We start from the raw sequence: 15,959 nt of genomic DNA, 5'->3' as shown, positions 1-15,959 counted from the left end.
TTTCAGGAACACCAAAGAGGCCAATATGGCTGGAGCAGAGCTAGAAAAATGGTGAATGATTAAGAAGAAGCCAGAGAGGTTATAGGGTCCCATATCACTGGAGGGCCTTATGGGCCATTTTGAAGACTTTGCCTTTTACTTTGAATGAGGTGGAAATGAGATGAAATGGAAATACCAGAGGGTTTTGAACAAAGGAAGAATGTGATATAGCTTAGGGTTTTTTTGGGGTTTTTTTTTGGTTTTTGGTTTTTTCTTATTTTTTTTCCTTATTTTTCTTTTCACAAGTAGTTTCAGGATCAAAAAATTTTAAAGATTATTTGGAATATCATGAGATAACACCTCAGACCTATTAAGATGAATATTATTAAAAAATAGTAAAAAAATAAGGCTTGGTGAGGATGTGGAGAAACTGGTATCTTTGTGCACTGTTGATGGGAATGCAAAATAGCACAGCCACTGTAGCTATTTTTAAAAAATTAAAAATAGAATTACCAATTGATCCAGCAATTTCACTTTTGGGTATATACCCAAAAGAATTGAAAGCAGGCCAGGCGCAGTGGCTTACACCTGTAATCCCAACACTTTGGGAGGCCAGGACAGGTGGAACACTTGAGACCAGGAGATGGAGACTAGTCTGGACAACATAGAGAAACCCTGTCTCTACAAAAAATGTGAAAATTAGCCAGGTGTGGTGGTGGTTGCATGCCTGTAGTCTCAGCTACTTGGGGGACAGAGGTGGGCAGATCACTTGAGCCTCGGGAGATCAAGGCTACAGTGAGCCAAGATTGCACCACTGCACTACAGCCTGGGCAAGAGAATGAAACCCCCTGTCTCAAAAAGAAAAAAAAGGCCAGGCGTGGTGACTCACGCCTGTAATCTCAGCACTTTGGGAGGCTGAGGCAGGTGGATCCCCTGATGTCAGGAGTTCGAGACCAGCCTGGCTAAAATGGTGAAACCCCATCTCTACTAAAAATACAAAAATTTGCTGTGTGTGCTGGTGCATGGCTGTAGTCCCAGCTTCCTGGGAGGCTGAGGTGGGAGAATCACTTGAACCTGGGAGGCAGAAGTTGTAGTGAGCTGAGATTGTGCCATTGCGCTCCAGCTTGGGCAACAAGAGTGAAACTCTGTCTCATAAGGTTTCAATTTTACATGATGAACAGAGTTTTAGAGATGAATGTGGTGATGGTGGCACATTATAAATATATTTAACACCACTGAACTGTACATTTAAAAATGGTTAAGATGGTAAGTTTTATGTTATGTATATTTAACATTTAAAGAAAAAATATTATTTGGACTGTTGTGGAGAAATAGACTGTAGGTAAACAAGGGCAGAAATTGGTAAAACAAATATAAGGTTATTGCAATAATCCAGATATTATGATGGCTTGGGGCAGAGTGTTAGCAGTGGTGAGGGGTGGTAAGAAGCGGTCAGATTCTGTACATATTGAAGGTAAGGCCCACCAGATTTGCTAAAGGATTAAGGATGAGGTATGAGAGGAAGAAAAGGGTCAAGGATGACGCCAGGGATTTTGCCTGAGCAACTGGATTGATGAAGTTGCCTTTGACTAAGATGAGGAAGCTGCGGAAGAAGCCAATTTAGAGAGAATATCAGGAATCTGGTCTTTGACTAAATTTTATACGCATTTAGATATCCAAGCTGAAATGTCAAGGGTGCAGTTGGAATAAGAGTCTGGAGTTTAGAGGAGAGACCCGGGTTGGCGATACACGTTTGGGTGTCATTAGCATAAGGAGGCATTTAAAGCCATAAGATTGGGTAAGATTGTCTGTACATCCAAGTGTCTATAACAGAACCCAAGAAGTCCAACTACTGAGGTCTGGGCCACTCCAATGTTAGAAGTGAGGGAAAGGAAGAGGAATTAGTAAAGGAGGTCAAAGAAAGAGCAACCGAGCTTAAAGGAAAACCAGGAGAGACTATGATGTCTGTCCTTGAGCCAAAATGAAGTACGTGTTTCAAGAAGGAACAAGGAAGGAAGTAGTAAGAAAGTGTGTCAAATCTTATTAAAGAGCTACTTAGGCCAGGCACGGTGGTTCACGCCTGTAATCCCAGCACTTTGGGAGGCCGAGGAGAGCGAATCACCTGAGGTCGAGAGTTTGAGACCAGCCTGACCAACATGGAGAAACCTCATCTCTACTAAAAATGCAAAATTAGCCGGTCGTGGTGGTGGATGCCTGTAATCCTAGCTACTCGGGAGGCTGAGGCAGGAGAATCGTTTGAACCTGGGAGACGGAGGTTGCAGTGAGCCAAGATTGCGCCATCGCACTCCAGCCTGGGTGACAGAGTGAAACTCCGTCTCGAAAAGAAAAGAAAAGAAAAGAAAAGAAAAGAAAAGAAAAGAAAGAGCTACTTGACAATATCTAGAGTTAGCAACGTAGAAGTCTTTGCTGATGTTGGTAATAGTTTCGGTGGAAGGAGAAAGAAAACTATAATTAGAAGAGGCTTAAGAGAGAATGAGAAGAGAGGACTTGGAGTCAAGAAAAACAGAAAATTCTCTAGAGATGTTTAGCTGAAATGAAGAGCAGAGAATGGTGTGATACCTAGCAAGGGATATAGAGTCAAGAGAGGTTTCTTTTCTTAAGGTGAGCAATAACATTGCAGTTTTTAAAAAGTGAATGGAATGATCTGGTGGAAGAGGAAACACTGATAATATAAGCGAGAGAGGGAATTGCTGGAGTGTAGTGGAAAGAATTGGCTTTGAGAATACCGAAGAGGGCTGAATATGTGGGCATGGATGCAGGTAGTTGGGCTGTCTGCTGAGAGGGAGGAAAAGGAGAGGATATGAAAAGTTTGAGAGGAGAAAAGTTACAAAATAAGCTTTTAGGAAAAGTGGATGGACTTGAAAATGTAGTATGATTCCTAGGTAGACACTAAAAGCCCGCTTGAGGTCAGTGGTGATGAATTTTAAGAATTCAGTTGACACAGACGTGGATTTTTCTTCATCCACTTTCCCAAAGGTAGAGAGCAGGTAGAGTTAGATTGTCCAGGGTAGGGGTCTTGTGAAGCAAAATGACAAAGCAAGAGGAGGCAAGAGAGAAGAGGACCTATCAAGGGGATGATTTTTAACATTGGACCTTGGAATTTAGGTGAGTAAAAAGGAAGTGAGGACACAAGATAGGTGAGGAACGGCAAAGAGATATTAGGATCACTGGATTGCAAGGCCCAGGGAGGGATCAGAGAAGTGTTGAAGTCAGAGCATTGGAAGGAGTGAGCTGAAAAGGCAGGAGAGTTAGAAAGATAAGAAAGATTATTGGTAGATTATTAATACATGGGAGCAACTCCTAAAATAATCATAATATTAAGACCCAGTTCATGCCCTCTAAGTGCTCACTTAATGGTGAGAAAGTCAAGACAGAATGAAATAAATGTTAAAGAGAAGTACATGCTGCTGGGTTCAGTGGCTCATAACTATAATCCTAGTACTTTGGGAAGCTGAGGTGGGCAGATTGCCTGGGCTCAGTAGTTTGAGACCAGTGTGGGCAACATGGTAAAACCCCATCTCTGCTTAAAAAAAAAAAAAAAATTAGCCAGGCATGGTGGTGCGTGCCTGTAGTCCCAGCTACTCCGGAGGCTAAGGCAGGAAAACTGTTTGAACCCGGGAGGCAGAGCTTGCAGTGAGTGGAGACGGTGCCACTGTACTCTAGCCTGGGCAACAGAGCAAGACTCTGTCTCTAAAAAAAAAAAAAAAAAAAAAAAAAAAAATGGAGAGAGAGAGAGAGAGGTCCAAAGGCTGTGGGAGCCAAAAGGAAGCTTCGAGTAAACATGAGGGTCAGATCAAGGAAAGCCTCCAAAGCAGGTGGCATTCGAATCAAGCCTCAAAATGGAGCAAACAAACATGGCCTGAGTAAATGTTCACAGTTATACCATTGCAGTGAGTGTTCAGAAAACAGAGGTTGGGGTGCAGGTTGAGAGCTATGGAAGGACATGAGACTAGAAAATTATCCGGGGACAGGTGAGGGATTATTGAATGCCAGTCTAATGCCTGGGCATTTTTTTTTAAGCAGAGAAACCGATAATAGTGAGCTTAGGGGCCCTTCTAAATAATTGATCCCAGCTGGGCACAGTGGCTCACACCTGTAATCCCAGCACTTTGGGAGGCCGAGGTGGGCAGATCACGAGGTCAGGAGTTTGAGACCAGCCTGACCAACATGGTGAAACCCCATCTCTACTAAAAATACAAAAATTAGCCGAGTGTAGTGGTATGAGCCTGTAATCCCAACTACTCTAGAGGTGGAGGCAGGAGAATGGTTTGAACCTGGGAAGTGCAAGTTGGTTGTAGTGAGCTGAGATTGTACCACTGCACTCCAGCCTAGGCGACAGAACGAGACTCTATCTCAAAAAAAAAAAAAAAGAAAATTGATCCCAGTTGTTTATCATGTTATGAAGTTATGAAGTCATACTGGTTTCTTTATTTCGAACAATCTAGTAATTTTATTCTCTATCATGTCCTTAAGTCATATTAGGGAAGATTTATGCTTTGGATTTTCTGATTATCCTTTTAAGATCATCTCCCCTCTATGGCAATTATAATGGTTCTTTCCAAATAATGTTCTGTTGCATGCCCATTCACTTGTTTTTCCAATGGCCTTCAGTTTCATCCCCTAATGTTGGTAGGAAGGTCTAAGATCCCTTAGGAATCTGAAGCTCCTCTCGGAAAGTGGTGAGGAGTAGGTTGGATAGGATCAGAACTATGCTGTTCAGGGCATTCAGAGCTGTTGAAGTGGATAAAAATTAAAGGTGAATAGTCAGATCCTCTCAGGAAGAGGAAGCCACAAGAAGCACAGCCTCACAACTGTGGTGTCACAGTGTTTTCAGGAACACAGTGCCAATACCAATGCTGGGGCCAAGCTCTTTGCAAGTGACGTTTTTTATGTCATTTGAAAACATCAGAATCTTTGTCTTTACAGACTAACCAGATGAGTATTGAAACCGTGAATTTCTCTACCATGTCAATGTGGCTTTGGGCAAGCCCCTTGCCTCCTCTGGACCCAGGGTCCTGCCTGTAAAACGAAGGGACTCTATTCATCCTCCTCTAGGATCCCTTTCAATTCTGACAGGCTCTGATTTTTCTGTTGTTATTCTTTAGTAAACTTACAATATGTGCCAGCATTTTTCAAGATATGAGACCCTCTCACCCTCTTACTTCAACCCCCTGTTATGACTTAAGTTGGGCTTTTCTTGTTTAAAACACTTGGAAAAAGTGGTGTGTTCACAGGACCTTTATTAGCCCGAAGACATTTGAGAGAAAATCATGTGAAGGGCTTTGTTTTGTTCCAGCAGCCAAAACAGTAAAACCACCAGAATCGCAGCATCATTTTCTACTGCCCTCAAGTGGTGGTGGCCCAAATGTCTTTTTCTGGTTGCGGTTTAAGGAATAAAATGTGTTTTCAGAAGAGCTCCCATTACCTAGGAGCGGGTAGGAGAGTCACAGAGTCACTAAGGGCCTGAGGTGGAAAGGCCCTCACAGGATGTCTGATCTAAGTCCCTCGTCTTAAAAGAGAGAGACTGAAGCCCATCTTGGTTCTCTGATCAGTGAACAGACCTAGTTTCTTCTGTCTTTAAAGAGCTATTTATGACCCTGACTCCATTTCTGACTCCATTTCCCTGCTCCCATTCACAGCCAAATTTTCTAAAGCGTTATCTCCATACTGTTTCTGTATCTTCATCTATCATTTATCATTATTATTTATTTTTAAAAAATAAAATAATAATCTTGCTCTGTCCCTCAGGCTGGAGTGCAGTGGCGCAATCTTGGCTCATTTCAGCCTCTGCCTATGGGTTCAAGTGATTCTCCTGTCTCAGCCTCCCAAGTAGCGGGGACTACAGGAGAACGCCACCATGCCCGGCTAATTTTTGTATTTTTAGTAGAGATAGAGTTTCACAATGTTGGCCAGTCTGGTCTCAAACTCCTGACCTCAAGTGGTTCCCCCCCACCACTGCCCTTGGCTCCCAAAATGCTGGGATTACTGGTATGAACCACTGTGCCCAGTCTTACTCTTTATTTTTTAACTTTTTACTTTGAAATAATTTCAAACTTGCAGGAAAGCTGCAGGAATATACAAAGAATTCCCAGATGCCCCAGAAGTTCTCGTGTGTGGGCATATACCTACATGCATGTACATGGATATGTATATTTTTTCCTGAGCCATTGGAATTACAGTATTTACCCCTAATACCTTAAATATTTTAGTGTGTATTTTCTGAGAACAAGGACATTCTCTTATGTACCTACGTACCCTCTCAGTATGATGATCAAATTCAGAAATATTAAATTGATACAGTGCTTATATCCAGTCCATATTCAAATTTCACTTAATTGGCCCAATAATGTCCTACATAGCAGTATTTTCCCTCATCCAAGTTCTGATCCAGTGCCTGATCCAGGTAATGCATTGTACTTAACTGTCATGACTTTAAAAGTTTTTATTTTGTATTTTTTAGAAACAGGATCTCACTCTGTCACCCAGGCTGGAGGGCGGTGGTTCAATCACAACTCACGTCCAACCTTGGATCCTGGTCTCAAGTGATCCTCCCACCTCTGCTTCCAGACTAGCTAGCTAGGACTATAGGCATGCACCACCATGCCTGGCTAATTTTTTAAACACTTATTTTTGTAGAGGTGGGGTCTTGTTATGTTGCCCAGACTGGTCTATAATTCCTAGCCTCAAAACAATCCTCCTATCTCTGCTTCCCAAAGTGCTGGAATTTCAGGTGTAAGCCACCACACCTAGCCTGTCATAACTCTTTAGTCTCTTTAATCTAGAATAGTTCCTCAGTCTTTCACTATTATTAATGATATTCACATTTTTAAAGAGTACTGGCCAAGTGTTCTGTAGCGTTTCCCTGTTTGGCTTTGTCTCATATTTTCTTGTGAAGGGATTCACATGTTTTTCTAGGCATTAATACTAGCTATGTGATGTTGTGTCCTTCTCAGTGCATCATATGGGGAGAAACATCATGTCACTTGATCCCATTATGGATGGTGTTGACTTTGATCAGCAGGTTAAGGTGATATCTATCAGATTTCTCCACAGTACAGTATTTATTCCTGTGTAAGTAATGAGTAATCTGTGGAGAAGGACTTTGAAACTACGTAAATGTCCTGTTCCTCTTCAAACTTTTGCCCAATGGTTTCAACACTCATTGATAATTTTGTCTGAATCAATTACTGTGATACTTGCAAACTGATAATTTTCTACTTCCATCATACCATCTACATTTTTTAGTTGGCATTCTACTGTAAGCAAGATCATTTCCTCCTTTCTAATTATCATTATGAGTATAAACTAATGTTTTCCTAATTTATTTAATGAGTTATAAACCATTACCCTTGTTATTATTTTTTTAATGTTCAACTTGTCCCAGGTTTGGCCAATGAGAGCCTCTTCAAACTAGCTCCTGTGTCCCTTTGACATTCTTCATCTTTTTTTTTTTAACACCTCCTTGCTTTCTGGCATAATAAAGCCTTGCTTTCAGGCTTATCTTGTACTTTCCCTGCCTAGTCCTGAAAATCAGCCATTTCTCCAAAGAGCTCCTCTTTAGTGGGGAATGGTGTTTAGAAACCAAGATATGGGCATCAGATATGATCATTCCTGTTGGAGTATAATTGCTTCTAGGCCATTTTAGTAAACAGAGCCAAAGAGGGAAAATAGCAACCTAATTTTGTTCAATTATCATTATTTTTATTTTTAATTATACTTTAAGTTCTGGGATACATGTGCAGAATGTGCAGGTTTGTCACATACGTATACCAATGCCATGGTGGTTTGCTGCACCCATCAACCCGTCATCTACATTAGGTATTTCTCCTAATGCTATCTCTCCCCTAGCCCCTCACCCCACAACAGGCCCAGTGTGTGATGTTCTCCTCCCTATGTCCATGTGTTCTCATTGTTCAACTCCTACTTATGAGTGAGAACATACAGCGTTTGGTGTTCTGTTCCTGTGTTAGCTTGCTGAGAATGATAGTTTTTAGCTTCATCCATGTCCCTGTAAAGAACATGAACTTACCCTTTTTTATGACTGCATAGTATTCCATGGTGTATATGTGCCACATTTTCTTTATCCAGTCTATCATTGATGGGCATTGGGTTGGTTCTAAGTATTTACTATTGTGAATGGTGCTGCAATAAACACACATGTGCATGTGTCTTTCTAGTGAATGATTTATAATCCTTTGAGTATATACCCAGTAATAGGATTGCTGGGTCAAATGGTATTTCTGGTTCTAGATCCTTGAGGAATCACCACACTGTCTTCCACAATGGTTGAACTAATTCACACACCCACCAACAGTGTAACCCTTCCTATTTCTCCACATCCTCTTCAGCATCTGTTGTTTCCTGACTTTTAATGATTGCCATTCTAAGTGACATGAGATAGTATCTCATTGTGGTTTTGATTTGCATTTCTCTAATGACCAGTGAACCAGTGATGATGAGGTTTTTTTCATATGTTTGTTGGCTGCATAAATGTCTTCTTTTGAGAAATATCTGTTCATATGTTTTTCCCACTTTTTGATGAGGTTGTTTGTTTTTTTCTTATAATTTTGTTTAAATTCCTTGTAGATTCTGGATATTAGCCCTTTGTCAGATGGATAGATTGCAAAAATTTTCTCCCATTCTCTAGGTTGCCTGTTCACTCTGATGATAGTTTCTTTTGCTGTGCAGAAGCTTTTAGTTTAATTAGATACCATTTGCCAATTTTGGCTTTTGTTGCCATTGGTTTTGATGTTTTAGTCATGAAGTCTTTGCCCATGTTGATGTCCTAAATGGTATTGCCTAATCTTCTAGGGTTTTTATGGTTTTAGGTCTTACATTTAAGTCTTTAATCCATTTTGAGTTAATTTTTGTATAAGGTGTAAGGAAGGGGTTCAGTTTCAGTTTTCTGTATATGGTTAGCCACTTTTCCCAGCACCATTTATTAAATAGGGAATCCTTTCTCCATTGCTTGTTTTTGCCAGGTTTGTCAAAGATGAGATGGTTGTAGATGTGTGGTGTTATTTCTGAGGCCTCTGTTCTGTTCCATTGGCCTATATATCTGTTCTGGTACCAGTATCATGCTGTTTTGGTTACTGTAGCATTGTAGTATTGTTTGAAGTCAGGTAGCATGATGCCTCCAGCTTTATTCTTTTTGCTTAGCATTGTCTTGGGTATATGGGCTCTATTTTGGTTTCATATGAAATTTAAAGTAGTTTTTTCTAATTCTGTGAAGAAAGTCAATGGTAGCTTGATGGGGATAACATGAATCTATAAATTACTTTGGGCAGTATGGCCATTTTCATGATATTGATTCTTCCTATCCATGAGCATGGAATGTTTTTCAATTTTTGTGTTCTCTCCTATTTCCTTAAGTGGTTTGTAATATTCCTTGAGGAGGCCCTTCACGTCCCTTGTAAGTTGTATTCCTAGGTATTTTATTCTCTTTGTAGCAAATGTGAATGGAAGTTCACTCAAGATTTGGCTTTCTGTTTGTCTATTATTGGTGTATAGGAATGCTTGTGATTTTTGCACATTGATTTTGTATCCTGAGACTTTTCTGAAGTTGCTTATCAGCTTAAGGAGATTCTGGACTGAGATGGTGGGGTTTTCTAAATATACAATCATGTCATCTGCAAACAGAGACAATTTGACTTCCTCTCTTCCTATTTGAACATCCTTTATTTCTTTCTCTTGCCTGATTGCCCTGGCCAGAACTTCCAATACTATGTTGAATAGGAGTGGTGAGAAAAGATATCCTTGTCTTGTGCTGGTTTTCAAAGGGAATGCTTCCATTTTTTGCCCATTCAGTACGATATTGGCTGTGGGTTTGCCACAAATAGCTCTTATTATTTTGAGATACATTCCATCAATACCTAGTTTATTGAGAGTTTTTAGCATGAAGGAATGTTGAATTTTATCAAAGGCTATTTCTTCATCTATTGAGATAATCATGTGGTTTTTGTCATTGGTTCTGTTTATGTAATGGATTACGTTGATTGATTTATGTGTGTTGAACCAGCATTGCATCCCAGGGATGAAGCTGACTTCACTGTGGTGGATAAGCTTTTTGATGTGCTGCTAGATTCAGTTTCCCAGTATTTTATTGAGGATTTCTGCATTAATGTTCATCAGGGATATTGGCCTGAAATTTTTTGTTGTTGTTGTATCTCTGCCAGGTTTTGGTATCAGGATGATGTTGGCTTCATAAAATGAGTTAGGGAGGAGTCCCTCTTTTTCTATTGTTTGGAATAGTTTCAAAAGGAATGGTACCAGCTCCTCTTTGTAACTCTGGTAGAATTCAGCTGTGAATTCATCTGGTCCTGGGCTTCTTTTGGTTGGTAGGCTATTAATTATTGCCTCAATTTCAGAACTTGTTATTATTGGTCTATTCAGGGATTCAACTTCTTCCTAGTTTAGTCTTGGGAGGATGTATGTGTCCAAGAATTTATCCATTTCTTCTAGATTTTCTAATTTATTTGCATAGAGGTGTTTATAGTATTCTCTGATGGTAGTTTGAATTTCTGTGGGATCAGTAGTGATATCTCTTGTATCATTTTTTATTGTCTATTTGATTCTTCTCTCTTCTTTATTAGTCTGGCTACTGGTCTATTTTGTTAATCTTTTTTTTAAAAAAAGCTCCTGGATTCAGTGATTTTTTTGAAGGGTTTTTTTTGTGTTTCTATCTCCTTCAGTTCTGCTCTGACCTTAGTTATTTCTTGTCTTCTGCTAGCTTTTGAATTTGTTTGCTCTTGCTTCTCTACTTCTTTTAATTGTGATGTTAAGGTGTCAATTTTAGATCTTTCCTGCTTTCTCCTGTGGGTATTTAGTGCTATAAATTTCCCTCTAAACACTGCTTTAGGTGTGTCCCAGATATTCTGGTACGTTGTCTTTGTTCTCATTGTTTTCAAAGAACTTATTTATTTCTGCTTTAATTTCATTTTTTATCCAGTAGTCATTCAGGAGCAAGTTGTTCAGTTTCCATGCGGTTGTGCGGTTTTGAGTGAGTTTCTTAATCCTGAGTTCTAATTTGATTGCACTTGTGGTCTGAGAGAATGTTTGTTATGATTTCTGTTGTTTTGCATTTGCTAAGGAGTGTTTTACTTCCAATTATGTGGTCAATTTTAGAATAAGTGTGATGGGGTGTTGAGAAGAATGTATATTCTGTTGATTTGGGGTGGACAATTCTGTAGATGTCTATTAGGTCCACTTGGTCCAGAGCTGAGTTCAAGTCCTGAATATTCTTGTTAATTTTCTGTCTCGTTGATATGTCTAATAATGACAGTGGGGTGTTAAAGCCTCCCACTATTATTGTATGAGAGTCTAAGTCTCTTTGTAGGTCTCTAACAACTTGCTTTATGAATCTGGGTGCTCCTGTATTGGGTGCATATATATTTAGGATAGTTAGCTCTTCTTGTTGCATTGATCCCTTTACCATTATATAATGCCCTTTGCCTTTTTTTATCTTTGTTGGTTTAAAGTCTGTTTTATCAGAGACTAGGATTGCAACCCCTGCTTTTTTTTGCTTTCCATTTGCTTGGTAAATATTCCTCCATCCCTTTATTTTGAGCCTATGTGTGTCTTTGTACATGGGCTGGATCTCCTGAATACAGCACCCCAATGGGTCTTGACTCTTTATCTAATTTGCCAGTCTGTGTCTTTTAACAGGGGCATTTAGCCTATTTACATTTAAGGTTAATATTGTTATGTGTGAATTTGATCTTGCAATTATGATGCTAGCTGATGATTTTGCCCGTTAGTTGATGCAGTTTCTTCATAATGTCGATGGTCTCCACAATTTGGTATGTTTTTGCAGTGGCTGGTACCGGTTTTTCCTTTCCATATTTAGTGTTTCCTTTAGGAGCTCTTGTAAGGCTGGCCTGATGGTGACAAAATCTCTCAGTATTTGCTTGTCTATAAAGGATTTTATTTCTCCTTCACTTATGAAGCTTAGTTTGGTGATATGAAATTCTGGGTTGAAAGTTCTTTTCTTTAAGAATGTTCAATATTGTTCCCCACTCTATTCTGGCTTGTAGGGTTTCTGCAGAGAGATCCGCTGTTAGTCTGATAAGCTTCCCTTTGTGGGTAACCCAACCTTTCTGTCCGGCTGCCCTTAACATTTTTTCCTTCATCTCAACCTTGGTGAATCTGATGATTATGTGTCTTGGGGTTGCTCTTCTTGAGGAGTATCTTTGTGATATTCTCTGTATTTCCTGAATTTGAATGTTTGCCTGTCTTGCTAGGTTGGGGACATTCTCCTGGATAATATCCTGAAGAGTGTTTTCCAATTTGTCTCCATTCTCCCCGTCACTTTCAGGTACACCCATCGAACATAGGTTTGGTCTTTTCATATAGTCCCATATTTCTTGGAGGCTTTGTTCATTCTTTTTTCTCTAATCTTGTCTTCAATGCTGTATTTCATTAAGTTGATCTTCAATCTGTGATATCCTTTCTTCTGCTTCATTGATTTGGCTATTGATACTTGTGTATGCTTCATGAAGTTCTTGTGCTATGTTTTTCAGCTCCATCAGGTCATCTATGTTCTTCTCTAAACTGGTTATTCTAGTTAACAATTCCTCTCACCTTTGTACGAGGTTCTTAGCTTTCTTGCATTGGGTTAGAAAATGTTCCTTTAGCCCAGATAAATTTGTTATTATCCACCTTCTGCAGCCTACTTCTGTCAGTTCATCAAATTCATTCTTCATCTCATTTTGTTCCCTTGCTGGTGAGGAGTTGTGATTCTCTGGAGAAGAGGTGTTCTGGTTTTTGGAATTTTCAGCCTTTTTGTGCTGATTTTTCCTCATCTTCGTGGATTTATCCACCTTTGTCTTTGATGTTGGTGACCTTCGGATAGGGTTTTTGTGTGAATGTTCTCTTTGTTGATGCTGATGCTATTCCTTTCTGTTTGTTAGTTTTCCTTCTAACAGGACCCTCTGCTGCAGGTCTGCTGGAGTTTGTTGGAGGTCCATTCCAGACCCTGTTTGCCTGAAATCACCAGCAGAGGCTGCAGAACAGCAAAGATTGCTGCCTGTTCCTTTGGAAGCTTTGTCCCAGAGGGGTACCTACCAGATGCCAGCCGGAACTCTCCTGTATGAGGTGTCTGTCAACCCCTGCTGGAGGTGTCTCCCCATCAGGAGACCTGGGGGCCAGGGACCCACTTGAGGAGGCAGTTTGTCCCTTAGCAGAACTCAAGCACTGTGCTGGGAGATCCACTGCTCTCCTCAGAGCTGGCAGGCAGGAACATTTAAGTCTGCTGAAGCTGTGCCCACAGCCATCCCTTCCACCAGGTGCTCTGTCCTGGGGAGATGGGAGTTTTACCTATATGCTCCTGACTGAGGCTGCTGCCTTTCTTTCAGAGATCCCCTGCCCAGAGAGGAGGAATCTAGAGAGGCAATCTGCCTACAATGGCATTGCCAAACTGTGGTGGGCTCCACTCAGTTTGAACTTCTGGTGGCTTTGTTTACATAGTGAGGGAAAAACCACCTACTCAAGCCTCAGTAATGGCATGTGCCCCTCCCCCCACCAAGCTCCAATGTCAGACTGCTGTGCTGGAAGTGAGAATTTCAAGCAAATGAACCTTAGTTTGCTGGGCTCCATAGGGGTGGGATCCGCTGAGCTAGACCACTTAGCTCCCTAGCTTCAGACCCCTTTCCAGGGGAGTGAATGGTCCTGTCTTGCTGGTGCTCCAGGCACCACTGGGATATGAAAAAAAACTCCTGCAGCTAGCTCGGTGTCTGCCCAAATGACTGCCCAGTTTTGTGCTTGAAACCCAGGACCCTGGTGGTGTAGGCACCTAAGGGAATCTCCTGGTTTGTGAGTTGCGATGACCATGGCAAAAGTGTAGCATCTGGGCTGGAGAACACCATTCCTCATGGCACAGTCCCTCATGTCTTCCCTTGGCTAGGGGAGGGAATTCCCCAACCCCTTGTACTTCCTGGGTGAGGTGACACCCCACCCTGCTTTGGCTCACCCTCCAGGGGCTGCACCCACTGTCTAACAGTCACATTGAGGTGAGCTGGGTACTTCAGTTGGAAACGCAGGAGTCACCCGCCTCCTGTGTTGATCTCGCTGGGAGCTGCAGACCGGAATTATTCCTATTAGGCCATCTTGACAGCCACCGCTATTATTATTATTTTTAACAGAGACAGGATGTCACTCTGTTGCCCAGGTGGGAGTGCAGTGATGCTATCATGGCTCACTGCAGATTTGAACTCCTGGGATCATGTGATCCTTTCACCTCAGCCTCTGGAATAGGTTAGGACTACAGGCCACTACACTCAGCTAATATTTTTAAATTCTTTATAGAGATGGGGTCTCACTATGTTGCCCAGGCTGATCTCAATCTCCTGGCCTCAAGCAATCCTCCTACCTTGGCCTCCCAAAGTTCTGGTATTACAGCATGAGCCACTGCACCCATCCCTGTTCAACCATTTTAAATTAAGAATTCATTACTGATACTTTAATTCCAATTTAACACCACAGCGTTCTTTCTCCTACTCCTTATTTGCATCTCCTTTTTCTCACAGTAAAAACTCTGGCTCTCAACAACATCATACGTCTTTATTCATTTATTTAAAATGATAGACCGGGCATGATGGCTCACACCTGTAATCCAAAGCACTTTGGGAGGCTGAGATGGGCAAATCACTTGAGGTCAGGAGTTCAAGTCCAGCCTGGCCAACATGGAAAAACCCCATCTCTACTAAAAAATACAAAAATTAGCCAGGCATGGTGGCACATGCCTATAATCCCAGCTACTCGGGAGGCTGAAGCAGGAGAAATGCTTGAACCTGGGAGGCGGAGGTTGCAGTGAGCCAAGATGGTGCCACTGCACTCCAGCCTGGGTGACAGAGCACAACTCCATGTCAAAAATAGATAAATAAATAAATAATAAAAAATTATGATATATGCAAAATAGAATTGCTACATCCATGCTGCTAACAAAAACAACCTACTAAACAGGGTTCAAGATTGGTTTGCAGTTTTGTTTTGTTTTTAGACAGAAGGTGTATATTCAAGTACTGTGTTCAAAAGTATTTGGATTAGTTTTTTTTTTCCTTCAGAGTGATTATATTACTTATTTAAATATAGTTCTGTTCACTTTTTTCTGTTCATATTCAGTTTTAGGATCCCTTCCATTCTTGTTGATTTAATTCTCTTTTTAAATATGTAAAGGTAAACATTGTCACAAAATTAAAATCCATACAAAAAGCATATAGAATGCTTCACAGATATGTGTCAACCTTGTGTAGGAGTCAAGTCCATTTTCTCTGCATTGTTCCATTTTTTTGCATATGTGCTGTCAAAGCAAGCACACCTCTAATTCATTCTTTAACTTACTTAATTCTTACTTAGACTGCCCACTTCACTGACCCTACTTCTGCCAAGATCATCAGTGACCAATATTTTTCTTAGTCTTATTTGACCTTTGTACACTAAGCTGACCTCTCCGATTTTCTTGAAACATTCTCCTCTGTTGGTTTTTGTGATACCACATTCTTTTAGTTTACTCTCTCTTCGAAGATCTGTCGTCACTCTCCTTGTCTATTCAACCACCCTAAAATCTGCTGCTCCTCAGGACTCTTCTTGGCTCCCTTCACAGACTTTCTTCCTAGAGGGTCTCAACTATTTCTGTGTCTTCAAATGCTGATCATGCTAATGACTTCCAAATTTATATCTTCATCTAAGACCTCTCTTCTGGTCTCCAAAATGTATAACCAACTGTCTAATAGACATCCACTTGGATGTCTCAAGACATCTCAGGTTTAACATGTCTAAAATAGAACTCCTAATTTCCCTGCCAAAACTACTTTGCCCAGGCTCCTAATCTCAGTAAATGTCACCTCCATCCCCCTGGTTAGTCTAGCCAGAAGCCTAGAAGTTATTCTTGATTCTTCTGTTTTCCTTAACCCCCGTGTCCAATCCATCTGCAAAATATGAAAATTTTACCTCCAAAATTACAG

General features: G+C 40.8%; 1 non-coding gene across 1 annotated transcript; it reads right to left on the bottom strand.

Annotated features, from left to right (window-relative positions):
• Nucleotides 1-15,205: 15,205 nt before the first annotated feature.
• Nucleotides 15,206-15,311, bottom strand: LOC116564194. The gene has a single exon (XR_004274781.1). It is a non-coding gene; the product is annotated as a U6 spliceosomal RNA (small nuclear RNA).
• Between the last annotated feature and the right edge of the window lie 648 nt (nt 15,312-15,959).

The sequence above is a fragment of the Sapajus apella genome, unplaced genomic scaffold, assembly GCF_009761245.1.
Source record: "Sapajus apella isolate SASKATOON/1434 unplaced genomic scaffold, GSC_monkey_1.0 scaffold36, whole genome shotgun sequence".
NCBI classification, from domain to species: domain Eukaryota; kingdom Metazoa; phylum Chordata; class Mammalia; order Primates; family Cebidae; genus Sapajus; species Sapajus apella.
The sequence above is the reverse complement of the archived record's forward strand: the minus strand, read 5'-3'. Positions and strand labels throughout refer to the sequence as shown.